The sequence below is a fragment of the Mus caroli genome, unplaced genomic scaffold (genome assembly GCF_978045245.1).
Source record: "Mus caroli unplaced genomic scaffold, Mus_caroli_1 scaffold_9, whole genome shotgun sequence".
Lineage (NCBI taxonomy): Eukaryota > Metazoa > Chordata > Mammalia > Rodentia > Muridae > Mus > Mus caroli.
The window spans coordinates 51397110-51409203 of record NW_028227264.1 but is presented as its reverse complement, the minus strand read 5'-3'; positions in this window follow the sequence as shown (position 1 = coordinate 51409203).

The following is a 12094-nucleotide window of genomic DNA, read 5'->3' as shown; positions in this document are numbered from 1 at the left end:
CAATTGAAATTAAATTTTAGACCCTCAATATTATTTATATAGTACCTGAATAAGTTTTTAAAAAAGAAAGAAGAGAGGAAAAATAAACAAAAAAGAAGGGAAAGAAAGAAGGAAGGAAAGAAGGAAGGAAGGAAGGAAAGAAAGAAAGAAAGAAAGAAAGAAAGAAAGAAAGAAAGAAAGAAAGAGAGAAAGGAAGGAAGAAAGAAAGAAAAAGGAAGGAAGAAAGAAAAAGAAAATTTGGCAACTTCTGCCTTTGTTGGAACACAGGATACTGTATAGTTTTATATGATGTCAAACGTTAGATTTAGTTGATTGTTTACAGTCACCAAACCTGCCTTTTGTTTTGGTACCCAGGCAACAGAGCCCACAACATAGGGAATTCTGCAGATTCCTAATGTGCTTTTGTATCTCAGCCAGGATGAGTTCTACAAACGATGATAAACAAACTCATCTGCTTATAATTTCCTAATGTAAACATCCCTGCCCTGTACGTTCCCAAAGCCTCTTCTCTGGGGTATGCCCTCTCTGGTCTTTGTCCAGGGCAGTGGTTAGGGCTAAATATGTGGACTGTGTTTATGATGTAGCAAATAGCTTCCAAAAGGCAATCCTCACAGTATCTCCCTGTGGCCAGGAGCCTTCCTTTTTTCCTCTTAAAGAAACACCTCAGAGGACTCTTTTCAACTCACTTAATGACATTTTGACATGATAGCAAAGAGTAGATCAACTAGGATTAGAATTCCAAAGGGCCTCCCAACTATTTCAAGATAAACATCTTCTGTTGGTAGAGTTTGTTATATAAAATGTTAACTTTAAATAGCAATTATAACTTAGCCAAATAGTTTCTAGCCCAAGAAAGAAGAGCATGTGTATCACTCAGATGATAGGCCAGTAAGGGGAAAGGTATGTGGTTAGACTTCTCTGTAATATGGAAGTAATTGTGCCATTTTGGTGAGGACAAGAATGGTCAATCAGTCAAAAGAGGTGGGTGATATGGGTAAGCTGATGGATGGGTCAGTTAGGGGCAGAAGTCATTTCCATGAAAACAGAGCCTGCATCCTTTCCCCTCATCCCAATCCCCCACCTCTAGTCTCTATATGACAGTGGTGGTGTCAGGGGCCTGTTCTGTCTGTGGCATAGACATTTTCAGGTCAGCTGACCTCTGACTTGAAGCTAAGAGTGACTTTTGCTCTCTGTTCTCGTAAGAATTTGAGTGTTATTCAATCAGGCTTCCTCTGAGTTTAGAGACACATTTCTGGAGCACATACATCCACACAAAAAATCTTTTGTTATACACACACACACACACACACCTTCAACAGACAAGTTAAATTCTCTAATTTGTGTTCTCAAATTTCTGCTGCACAATGAATTTAATTCATTGTGTTCCCATAATTTTCTAAACTTGAGAAAAAGGGAAGAATGTCCATTTACTACCAGGGATGGTGAGTATTTAAGACATAGCTGACTTTTTCCTTTTCTCGTTCAGCTAAATGATAACTGAGCCTTTTATTTTAGCCCCAAATTATAAATGACCAGAGAATAACTCTGTGAACTTTTGACAAGAAACAGAACAGTTTAAGTACATCTGACTCTGAAGTCTAAAGGGCCCCAATTCATATAAACTAGTTTCTAAACTACTTAATCAAGTCCTAACCTTACCAGATGGAGCTGTCAGCTAGAATAGGGCCTGGGCCTAACAAGGGTAGCTTATACTTTATAAAGGCAAACATTCTTGTTAAGCATTTGAGAGATAGTGGTTGAGTTTTGCAGCCCTCCCTTCCAGGACTGAGTCTCACCTCCCCCTTCTCCCACCACAAGGTCGCAGCCCACACTCCCTGAGATCACCAGGGCATCCTTGCCTCTCTGACTGATGGATATTACTAAGTCAGTTCTTAGTCTTCGCAGCTTTAGACAGAATTTCCGCTCAATTTTCCATTTTACTTTGCCCTTTGATGTCCGAAGCTTGGTATTTACCTTCTGAGTCCTTGGATAAGCCGCACCTCTTGCCTCTGAGGTTCTTTTCCACACACGGTCCCAAGATGCAAACAATCCCCAGCGCCTGTAAATTCTGCCTAGCAGAGATGTCTTCACATCTGTAATTTCATCTTGTTTGTCATTGAGGTGGCTCGGACCGTTGTCATTTCTCACCTGGATGGATGATTACAGAGCCTGTAATATGGTCTCCCTCCCTCCCAAAGAATACCTATTTATCTCTTCCAGGGCATTCCTTCATCTTCAGACATTTGCTCAAACAGCTCAAGTGGCTTTTTTTTTCTTTTTTTCTTTCCTCTTTCTTTCTTTCTTTTCTTTCTTTCTTTCTTTCTTTCTTTCTTTCTTTCCTCTCTCTCTCTCTCTCTCTCTCTCTTTCTTTCTTTCTTTCTTTCTTTCTTTCTTTCTTTCTTTTTGTGACTATAGGGATAACATAGAATCTCCATATGGAGAAAAGAGGAAGGATGCAGACTGATGGGGTTGGGGGTGGGAGTCGGGACAGGGTGTGCCTAGGTAGGGTGGGGGTAGGGTTGGGGTAGGGCTGGGCCTATTGCATTTATGTATATGTCATTCTTTGTGCATTGTATTCTACTCTTCCTGCTTAGCCATGTGACCATATTCTCCTCATTTCCACACCCCTCTCTGTCTACCCTTTGGTTAACGTATATTTAGGCTTTATGGCTTGCTTAGCACCATTCATTCCCAAGCCCCATGATTCTGTAGAAGGGGCATCTTCTGAGGGCTTCTCTATTAAAATACTCATGACTTGATTTTGTAGAATGTATGTACCTCATGATCTAAATAAGTTATTAGGACACATAGCTTCCTTAGCCTTGAATGTATTTGGCAGGTATTGCATAAATGTTTGAATGGTTATTGGAGAAGGGAATGTGACTTCTCCGTGTTTCTAAGATGTAGAATGTTGTTGGCCTTATTCTCTAGCACTCTACTGATGCAGGCCTGATAAAACCATTCACTTCCTGACAAAAAGTCATTCAGCTGTGAGCACAGAGGTCATCATAACCACTTCCCTTGCTTTGGCCCATGTGATAATCTTCATTTAAGACATTCCAGTTTATCCTACTGTGCTGATTAGTCCTGGCAGTCAACTTGATTGGACCTGGAGTCAACTAACAGATATGCCTCTGAGTGGATCCTGGAGGGATTAACTAAGGGAAATGACCCTCCTCTAGAGCTGGAATCACCATCTGTGGTGGTCCAGGTATAAGGAGGTCTGAGAGAATGAAACAACCTCTTGCTTTTAGTCTTTGTGCCTGAGCCTATTGCTTGTGAGCACATCCATTCTGTTGCTCCCTCTGCTGCAGCCAGCCTTTGCTGACATTCAAAGCCAGCTGAACTGCAACTCTCCAGGAATCCTTTATATCTTCAGCATCAGCTTTGTGGACTACTTAACAGTTTCTGGGCACCTCAGCCTCTCCAGAATGCAGATAACAATTGTATTATGTAGCACGTATTGTGTTAGTTGATCTAGTAAATCCATTTAGATATATGTGTATGTGTATATTTATGATGTACATGTATATTATGTATACACACATACACCTATATACATATATGAAGAATACACATACACACAAACACATATTTCCAGTGGCTGTCCTAGAACTGCCTCATGGAAGATTTCTGGCACAACCAAAAATAAGGTTCACCTTTGTGTTTCAGAGGAGAGCTGAGGTCCAGAGAGGACACTGATCTATCAGAATTCACTCAGATGTTCTCTAGTGAAGTTTATGTGAATCCATGTGTATTAAATGCTAATGTCATGCTTTGCCCTCCGTACCATTCTGCAATGTTGAATTGTTTGCATGGGACATTTTATGATTATACTATGAAACTTGAGAGTAGATTTTAAAATCTGTCATGGTGGACTTAAACTAGGTTCATTAGCAGTTTCTTTCTTTCCTCTCTTTCATTTCTTCTAAAACTCCCTCTTATAAAAGCTTCCCCAGTGAATCAGCCTATATATTTTAGATGTATTTGAGTGTGAGTTTGTATACTAGCTGGATTCATGTCAAATTGGTACAAGTGAGAATCACCAGAGAGGAGGTAGCCTAAATTGGGAAAAATCCCTCCATAGATCCAGCTGTAGGGCTTTTTCTTAGTTGGTGGTTGGTGGGAAAGGGGCTAAGCCATCCGTAGTTAGTGCATTCCTAGACTGTTGATTCTTAGTTATATAAAAAAGCAGGATGAGCAAGCCATGATAAGCAATCCAATAAGCTGCATTTCTCTATGCCCTCTGCATCAGCTCATGCCTCCGGGTTCCTGTCCTGATAAGTTCTTACCTTTGATGCTTTTTACGATGAACTTCTATACAGAACTGTGAGTGAAATAAATTTGACTTGGTCATGGTGTTTCAACACAGTAATAGTGACCCTAAGATAAGTTGGTGCCAAAATACTGGGGTATTGCTGTGACAGTTATGACAATGTGTTTGGGGGGATTTTAGAAGGACTTTGGAACTTTGGGCTAGGAAAGTCATTGAATATTGAGAGCAGTGGGCTGTTCTGTGGAAGCTTGGAAGATAAGAATGATGAGAAAATTATAGAAGATGGAGGTCTGCTTTCTGAAGTTTCAGAGGGAAGCAAAAGACTCTACTGGGCCATTTGTGTAAAGAATCTGTGGTGGCTGGTCATCTGGAGCTGAAAAATTGGCTCTGATTATAAGAGATCAGTATCACTTAAGTGAAACCTTTACTGCAATAATAGATACTAATCAACTTTGGCTGAAGCATCACCTCTTATTACTCGAAGAAAGAGACCTGAATCATGGAGGTAAAATCTTCTGGGAAGTGTTTCCTCAGGGTCATCACACAGAAGCTGTGGTCCAAAACTGGCCGAGGTTGTACATCCTGTTGCCAGCCAAAGTTGGTCATCCAGGTGGTACTTGTTTTGAAGACATGAAAGACCTTCATGGAGAACAGCTGAGGCTTGGCACTGTGTGGCAGCACTGAAGAGAAACCCAGAGAAGCTATTGGTGAAAGTGAACTCCAGGTGCTACATAAGATCCGAGCAGTTTTGGAGATGGGATGACCACCAAGAACAACAACAGCAGAGGAATAGAGCCAGCTGGAGCCTGGAAGACAAGCTGTGTGCTACAGAGCACAAAGACGGAGACATGATCCAAGCCCTTTGGAAGAGTCCAGCTGATTGTGAGTACATCTCAGACATTGGACATTAAGTTACTTATATTGTTGTAGTGTTGTTTTGCTTTACTTTGATTGTGACTGGACCCTGGTTCTTCCCCATTAAAGTAAGAAAGGCTTTATTTTTGATTTTACAGGAGCCCATAGTTGAGAGACTTTGAATTTTAAAAGACTTAGATTTTAAAAGAGACTAGATATTATAAAGAGCATGATTTTAAAAAAAATTATTGATTCTTTGTGAGGTTCACATCATAGGGCCCAATCCCACTCATCTCCCAAACCCTACACATTCACACTCAACCCTTGCCACTGAAAGACCCACAACGTGAGGACTCCCCCACGTTCTGACTCAGGAGAGGCAACACCCCAAATCACACACAAGAAATGATCTTGCTGCAAATTGCAAGAGGATTTTTAATCAAGAGAGCTCTAGGGCCCATGGTCATACACCACGCAGGGGTAGAGGACCATGGCGCCCCGAGTAGCTGAGTAAGGGGGTATTTAAAGGAAGAAACCACAACTTATGGAGGTGGGGAGGGCGTTGTTGGAAAATACCAAAAATACCAGTTAAGAGTCACAAGGAAGTATAAAGTCACAAGTGTCAGGTTATCTCTCAAGACAGTTTCTAAGAGCCCCTAACAATCTAAGAGCCCCTAAAGATAGCACATTTGCATTGTAGGTTCCAGTAATGGTCAGGGTGCCATTCTTTGAATTGAACCCAGGAAGCGGGTAGGTGGAGGAATGTCGCTATCTATTTTATGACCAGCACCTGGAGCACTAAGCCACAAAGGCTACACTCCCAAGCCTGAGCCCAAAAGCCTCGAATTTTGCTATACTTCTTCACCACCTCCCCACAAAAGAAAATAAAACAAACAAACAAACAACAAAACATAAAAAATCTTGTAGTGGAAGCTATCATATGTCGCAATGTGGCCCATAGTATACCCTTTGTCCACTCATTTTTACTTATAATATTCATTCAATGAATAATGATTTAATAATGATTTGATTCAAGGCCTCTGGCTTCTTTTATACCATCAATACTAGATCTTCACTGGAACTCCTCTTGGTTATTCTGTTGTTGTCCTATGTCTTGGAGATCCTGCAGCTTTGGTTCTTCAGGACTGCCCCTTTATCACACCACAGCAGTTCATAGATGAGGTAGATGTTAAAGTAGGGGAACTCAAAGGCTTGGATCTGGGCCTGGGTGATAGTTGAATTGGTCAGCCCACCAGTTCTCTCACATTCATACCACCAGGGCCAGTTCTCCATCACTGCCCTGGACGGCTCACCCAATTGCTGCACCCAGTGAGGGGCTGACTTGCCCATACCTTAGCCACCAGGGTCAGTTCTACAGTGTTGCCCAGGCAAGGTGCAGGATCCACTCTCCTGAGTGCTACATCTGGTGAGAGGTGCAGGGGGTGGGGGGAGAGTAAATTTTTAAGTGATGAGAGTTTTAAAGATTGTGGGACTTACTAAAACTGTTAAGTGTTTTATATTGTGATATTTTTTATGAATGTTTGATCTTGGGGATGAATAAGAAAGGAGAGGTTGTGGCTTAACAGTGATGTGTCTGTTTGTAAAGTTGACAAGAAGTCAGTTGTGCTGACTTTATGTAAACTTAACACAAGTAAGCGTCATCATGTCTCCATAGCCTCTGCATCAGTTCCTACCTCCAGGTTCCTGCCCCCTTTGAGTTCCTGTTCTCACTTCTTGTGATGATGAACACTGACATGAAGGCCAAATAAATACTTTCCCAAGTTGTGTTGGTCTTCGTGTAATCCTAACTTAGACAATTTGCAAAATATGTGTCTTATTTAACTCTGGAGATCATCTCTCTATCAGTCAGGACAGCTATGTCACAATCAGCTAGCTCACCTAGGGTGGAGTCTTCTGACCTAGGTAAAGTCTATTGTCCTGCCACATCTGCAACTTCCTGCAAGAAGCCACTACCTGCTGAGCAGCTGAACTTGTTTTCCTGATGAGATCCTGACAAAGCAGTGAGATCCTGGCATAGTGGGGGATGGGTTCCCCCTTTTAAAAATTCACCTTAGAATTAAAGTTGAGTCTTGATCAGAGAACTCTGTCTAGGCTCATTATTTCTCTCGCCATCCTTCCCATCCATCCCCAGCTTTCCTTTTAGGAACCCAGTAACCTGTGGCTACTAGTGGCTATACTTGCCATCAGTGACATGTCTATCTAAAGAGGTGGAAGGAAGAAAAAAGATATAAAAACAAAAAGCAAAACATCACCACCGCCTTTAGACCATTCCAGGGGTTTTAATGGTTATGACAGGAAGTAGAGTGACCAGTCGACCTAATTTTCCTTGAAGTATACTACAGTTAGTTTAGAGAAACTCCATACCTGAGGAAAGCCCAAGCCTTGGACAAACTAGGGCAGCAGGTCATGTTAATAGAGGAGGCATATCTCACATCTATTGATATTCCATTGGCTAGTTATCACATAGTCACATGAGACTAGAAGAGTTGCTGGGAAATGTGGTCCACGTGTTGTTACACAAATTGTCAAAAGTGCTGTTTACATTTGTTGAGAGCTGACTTAGCATAAGACAGGCCCCCTCATCTCAGCCTTAAGCATGCTTATTTCAAATGTCCTCTGAGACCCTTCACCCTCCCGGAATCTTGCCTATCTTACAGAGTATTATTATACTGTAAACATAAATGCAGATATACAGTCAGGCTCAGGCTCAGAAGAAACCCACAAGTGCACAGTAGCTAGGGGGAATGGATGTACTTCAGCACAGACAATTACATGAAGATTTTCATTTCCCAATTTTGCTTGACTTTACCCACATTCCCACTCCAACTTCATTTCTCTTACCCAATTTAACTCCCTGTCTAACCTAGGTTACTCTAAAATTCATGGCTTATGTTCTATCTCCTGTCTTATTGTCTCTAGTCAGATCTGATATTTTAGCCAGTGACCTGTGGTATAAATTTGACATATTACCATACATATTTAAATCTGAGCATATTCCTGCAGCATATTTGGAAAGCCATTCTCCAAGGTGTGTGCTCTTCCTCCTTTGCACCTTTAGGAGGCAGCAACAACATTTTGACAAATGCCCTGAGTTAGGTAGGGTGCTCTGTAGCAAAGAGCCAATACTGTGCAAGTGAAGGAGAGAGAGAGAGAGAGAGGGAGGAAAGGGGGATTTTCTGGCTTGGCTTACACATTAAGTTATAGGTCATTCTATAGTGGCCATCTGTACATCAGAAAAGGAGAAAACCATATTTTTAATCTAGAAGATAGGAAATCCCAATAATCTCAGTCTGTCCTTGAAAGCTGGGCTCCTTGGAGACCTTGAAGAATTGAATTCATGGAAAAAGAGAAGAAAGTTCCAAGAAGCTGGAGTCTGATGTCAGTAGGTAGCTGCTGAAAGTGATGTGCACAGTCATTACGGGGCTTGCAGGGAACTGAAAGTGGCTTTCCTTTTTTTATCCAGGCTACCAGCCTGATAGAAGTAGCTGCCTTCATGCATGGCAGGCTATCCCTCTATGCCCCTCCTCTCTGGAAGCCAACCTATCTTTCCCCTGTAACTTATGCTTTACCAGTTTAAGACATCTTGCAAATCAGTTGACAACCAATGCCAGTCATCACATCTTGTGGGTCCTTAATGGCCCAGGGTTACCTTCCTCCTGGTCAAGCCTGAATACTTCAAATATGAGGTCAGCAGGGGTCAGCACTCTCTTCCTTCTCTACCTGGGGTCATAAAGCTGGCTCCCCTCACTATCAACCCTAGCAAGAATTTATTACCCGGACAGTTATCAGGCTTTACTCCTTGTTTGACTTTATAAGGTTTCCCGAGTACATATATCCTGACCCTATAGGCCCTGAGTATGTTGATGAAGTATCTTCCAACACCTCTCTCCTGGCCATGGTCACACACACTTTGATCCAGAGACCCTGGCCACCTCCCCAGCGGCATAAATACCCTCTTTATCTGATCCAGTAATGTTCCCGGGTGTGTTTTCTTGCCCTACTCATCCTTGACCGAGATCCTCTGCTGCATCCACTTGCCTGTTCCCTTTCTCCAGCCCATCTCTGTGTGCAGCAGCAATTCCACTCTTGTTTCTGGACATGAGAATTTGAGATGTGTTGTCAATGGAGTAACAACAAAAGCAGTATAGAGCACCCCCAGGCCATAGATTCTTAGGAACAAGTATGGTTTTCATGCTAACATTTCATGTTTTCTTGTTGGAAAGAGATGGGGCTTTTGGGGATGATGTAGGAGGAAGAAGGTCAAGTTCCTGAGTCTCATTGTGGAAGGGAGCTGCCAAAGGAACAGAATAGTCTGTTTCATGCTGTTGTATGGTCAGAAAGTGAGTTTCTCTTGTGTTTGGGTCAATATATACATGGTGGCCTAATTGTTTAAGCAGTTAGCCAGCTCATAGCAAGTGACTTTATTATCTTTAAGACAGAGTTTAAATTCTGTACTAAATAGCTGATGAGGTCCTGGAAGCTTTGTTATATTCAAGACAGAGTTGAAACCCTTTCTTTCATTCAAGAGAGAATTTAAAACTGGATTGCTGTAAGGATGGATCAGCCACTCCCTGAAATGATTTAGAGTGGTGCATGGCATATAAACCCTTAAGAAATTAACCATTATCCCTATGTATTGTGTTTTAGTCAGGGTTTCTATTCCTGTGATAAAATACCATGACCAAAAACAAATGGTGAAGGAAAGAGTTTGTTTGACTTACACTTCCATATCATTGCTCATCATCAAAGAAATTCAACTCAAACAGGATAGGTACCTGGAGGCAGGACCTGATGTAAAGGCTATGGAGGGATTCTGCTAACTGGCTTGCTCTCTACGGCTTGCTCAGCCAGTTTTCTTATGGAACCCAAGACCACCAACCCAGAGGTTGTACTACCCACAATGGGCTGGCCACTCTCCTATCAATAACTAAGAAAATTCTCTACAGACTGGCCCACGGCCCGATCTTATGCATTTTTTTAATAGAGTGTTTCTTCTCTCAGGTGCCTATTGTTTGTGTCAACCTGACATAAATTTAGCTAACACAATGAAACCTCTGTCAACTTAACACATAAACACATTGCGGTAAAAGCACAATCTTTCCTTTTTTATTCATCCCCAAGGTCTCACATTAAAAACACAAATAACTTTAGAGGTCCCACAAGTTCAAACACATTAAAATTTCAGTCTCTTTAAAATATCTAATTTCTCTAAAATTCCAAAATGTCTTTTGAAAGTTCAAAGTCTTTTCATCTATGAGCTCCTGTAAAAATAAAAATTAAATCAAATACCTTCTCACCTCAAGACTCAGGGCACAGTCACACTCTTAACAAAGTGAAGCCAGACTCCTAACTGTAAATAAAGGAACATCCAATGTCCTGAACCCACTCATGATCTTCTGTGCTCCTTCAAGGGGCTTGGGTCACTTTTCTAGCTCTGTGCTCCACAGCACACATATCTTGTCTTTTAGGCTCTGGCTGGCTCTGCTCTACTGCTGGTGCTGTTCTTGGTGGTCATCCCTTGGTACAGGCATCTGAAAAACTCCTGGAGTTTTCTGCAACTGGGCTGTACTTTCACAAATAGTCTATCATAAGCTCTCTTCATAGTTCCAAGTCTCAACTTCTCTGCATAACCCTTTCAATTCTGGACTTCAACTGCTACTGAGGCTGTACCAATGTCTTTTCCTGACCTTTCACATCACCAGGTCTCAGTGCCCTCCACAGCCCCTTCAAAACAAGTACTACCTGGGTGACTCTTACACTACCAAAATTAGCTGTTCACCTCTGGAATACAGCTTCTGTGTGCTGACTCTCAGGAAACATTTCCCAGAAGATTTTACATCAATGATGCTGTCTCTTCTTATTCACATCTAATTTCTTAGCTCCAGCTAACTAGCATCAATTGTTCCAGTAATGCAAAGATTTTACTTCAATAGTGCTGGTCTCTTATTAATCAGAGTTGACTTTTCATCCCCCGTTGACCAGAAAGAAAGAATCTTAATTCAAAATAGCAAACACCCCTGATATAGTAAACTTCCTTCTCAAATAAGACAGGTCTCCCTCTTCTACACTGCTCTCAACATTCTTATTGTTCAAGCTTCTACAAAAGACCCCCACTGAACTCTTAACACTCAATGGCTTTTCTGGCCCATGGTTCCAAAGTCCTTCCACAGTCCTTCCCTAAACATGGTCATGCTTGACACAGCAATACCTCACTATACCAGCACCAACATGCCTTAGTTTTTATTTCTGTTATTGTGACAAAACACCATGACCAAAAATAAAGATGTGGAGGAAAAGGATTTTTTGGCTTATACTTCCACGGCACTGTTCATCATTGAAGAAAGTCAGGACAGGAGCTCAAACATGGCAGGAACCTGGAGGCAGGAGCGATGTAGAGTCCATGGAAGAGAGCTGCTTACTGTCTTGTTCCCCATGACTTGCTCAGTTTGCTTTCTTATAGAACCTAGAACCATTAGCCCAGTATAGAATATGCATTCCCACATCAATCATTAATTACAAAAATTCTGTACAGGCTGGCCCACAGCCTGATCTTATGGAGGCATTTTTCTCAACTGAGGTTCCTTCCTCTCAGATAACTGTAGTTTATATCAAGTTGACATAAATATAATCAGGCCATAGACTAACTTCCACCTCCTTTATGTTAACCATGCTAGATGACTTTAATTTCCTCAAACTTTACATCTGTGGTCTCTGGACCTTCAAACTGATCAGTGGTAGAATGCTTGACTCTCTCTCACACCTACCCTACATCTGCTTCTCCACTTTTGGTTCTAACCCATGGCCCTGAGTTCCCCTGCTGTGTGGTACTTACAGTACAACCACTTTACTTCTTTCTTAGACAACATTGAGCAACCCTGAGTGGTGGCATTTGCTAAAGAGCCTTCAATGGCCCCAAAATGTAAGCTCTGGGAGGGTAAATAA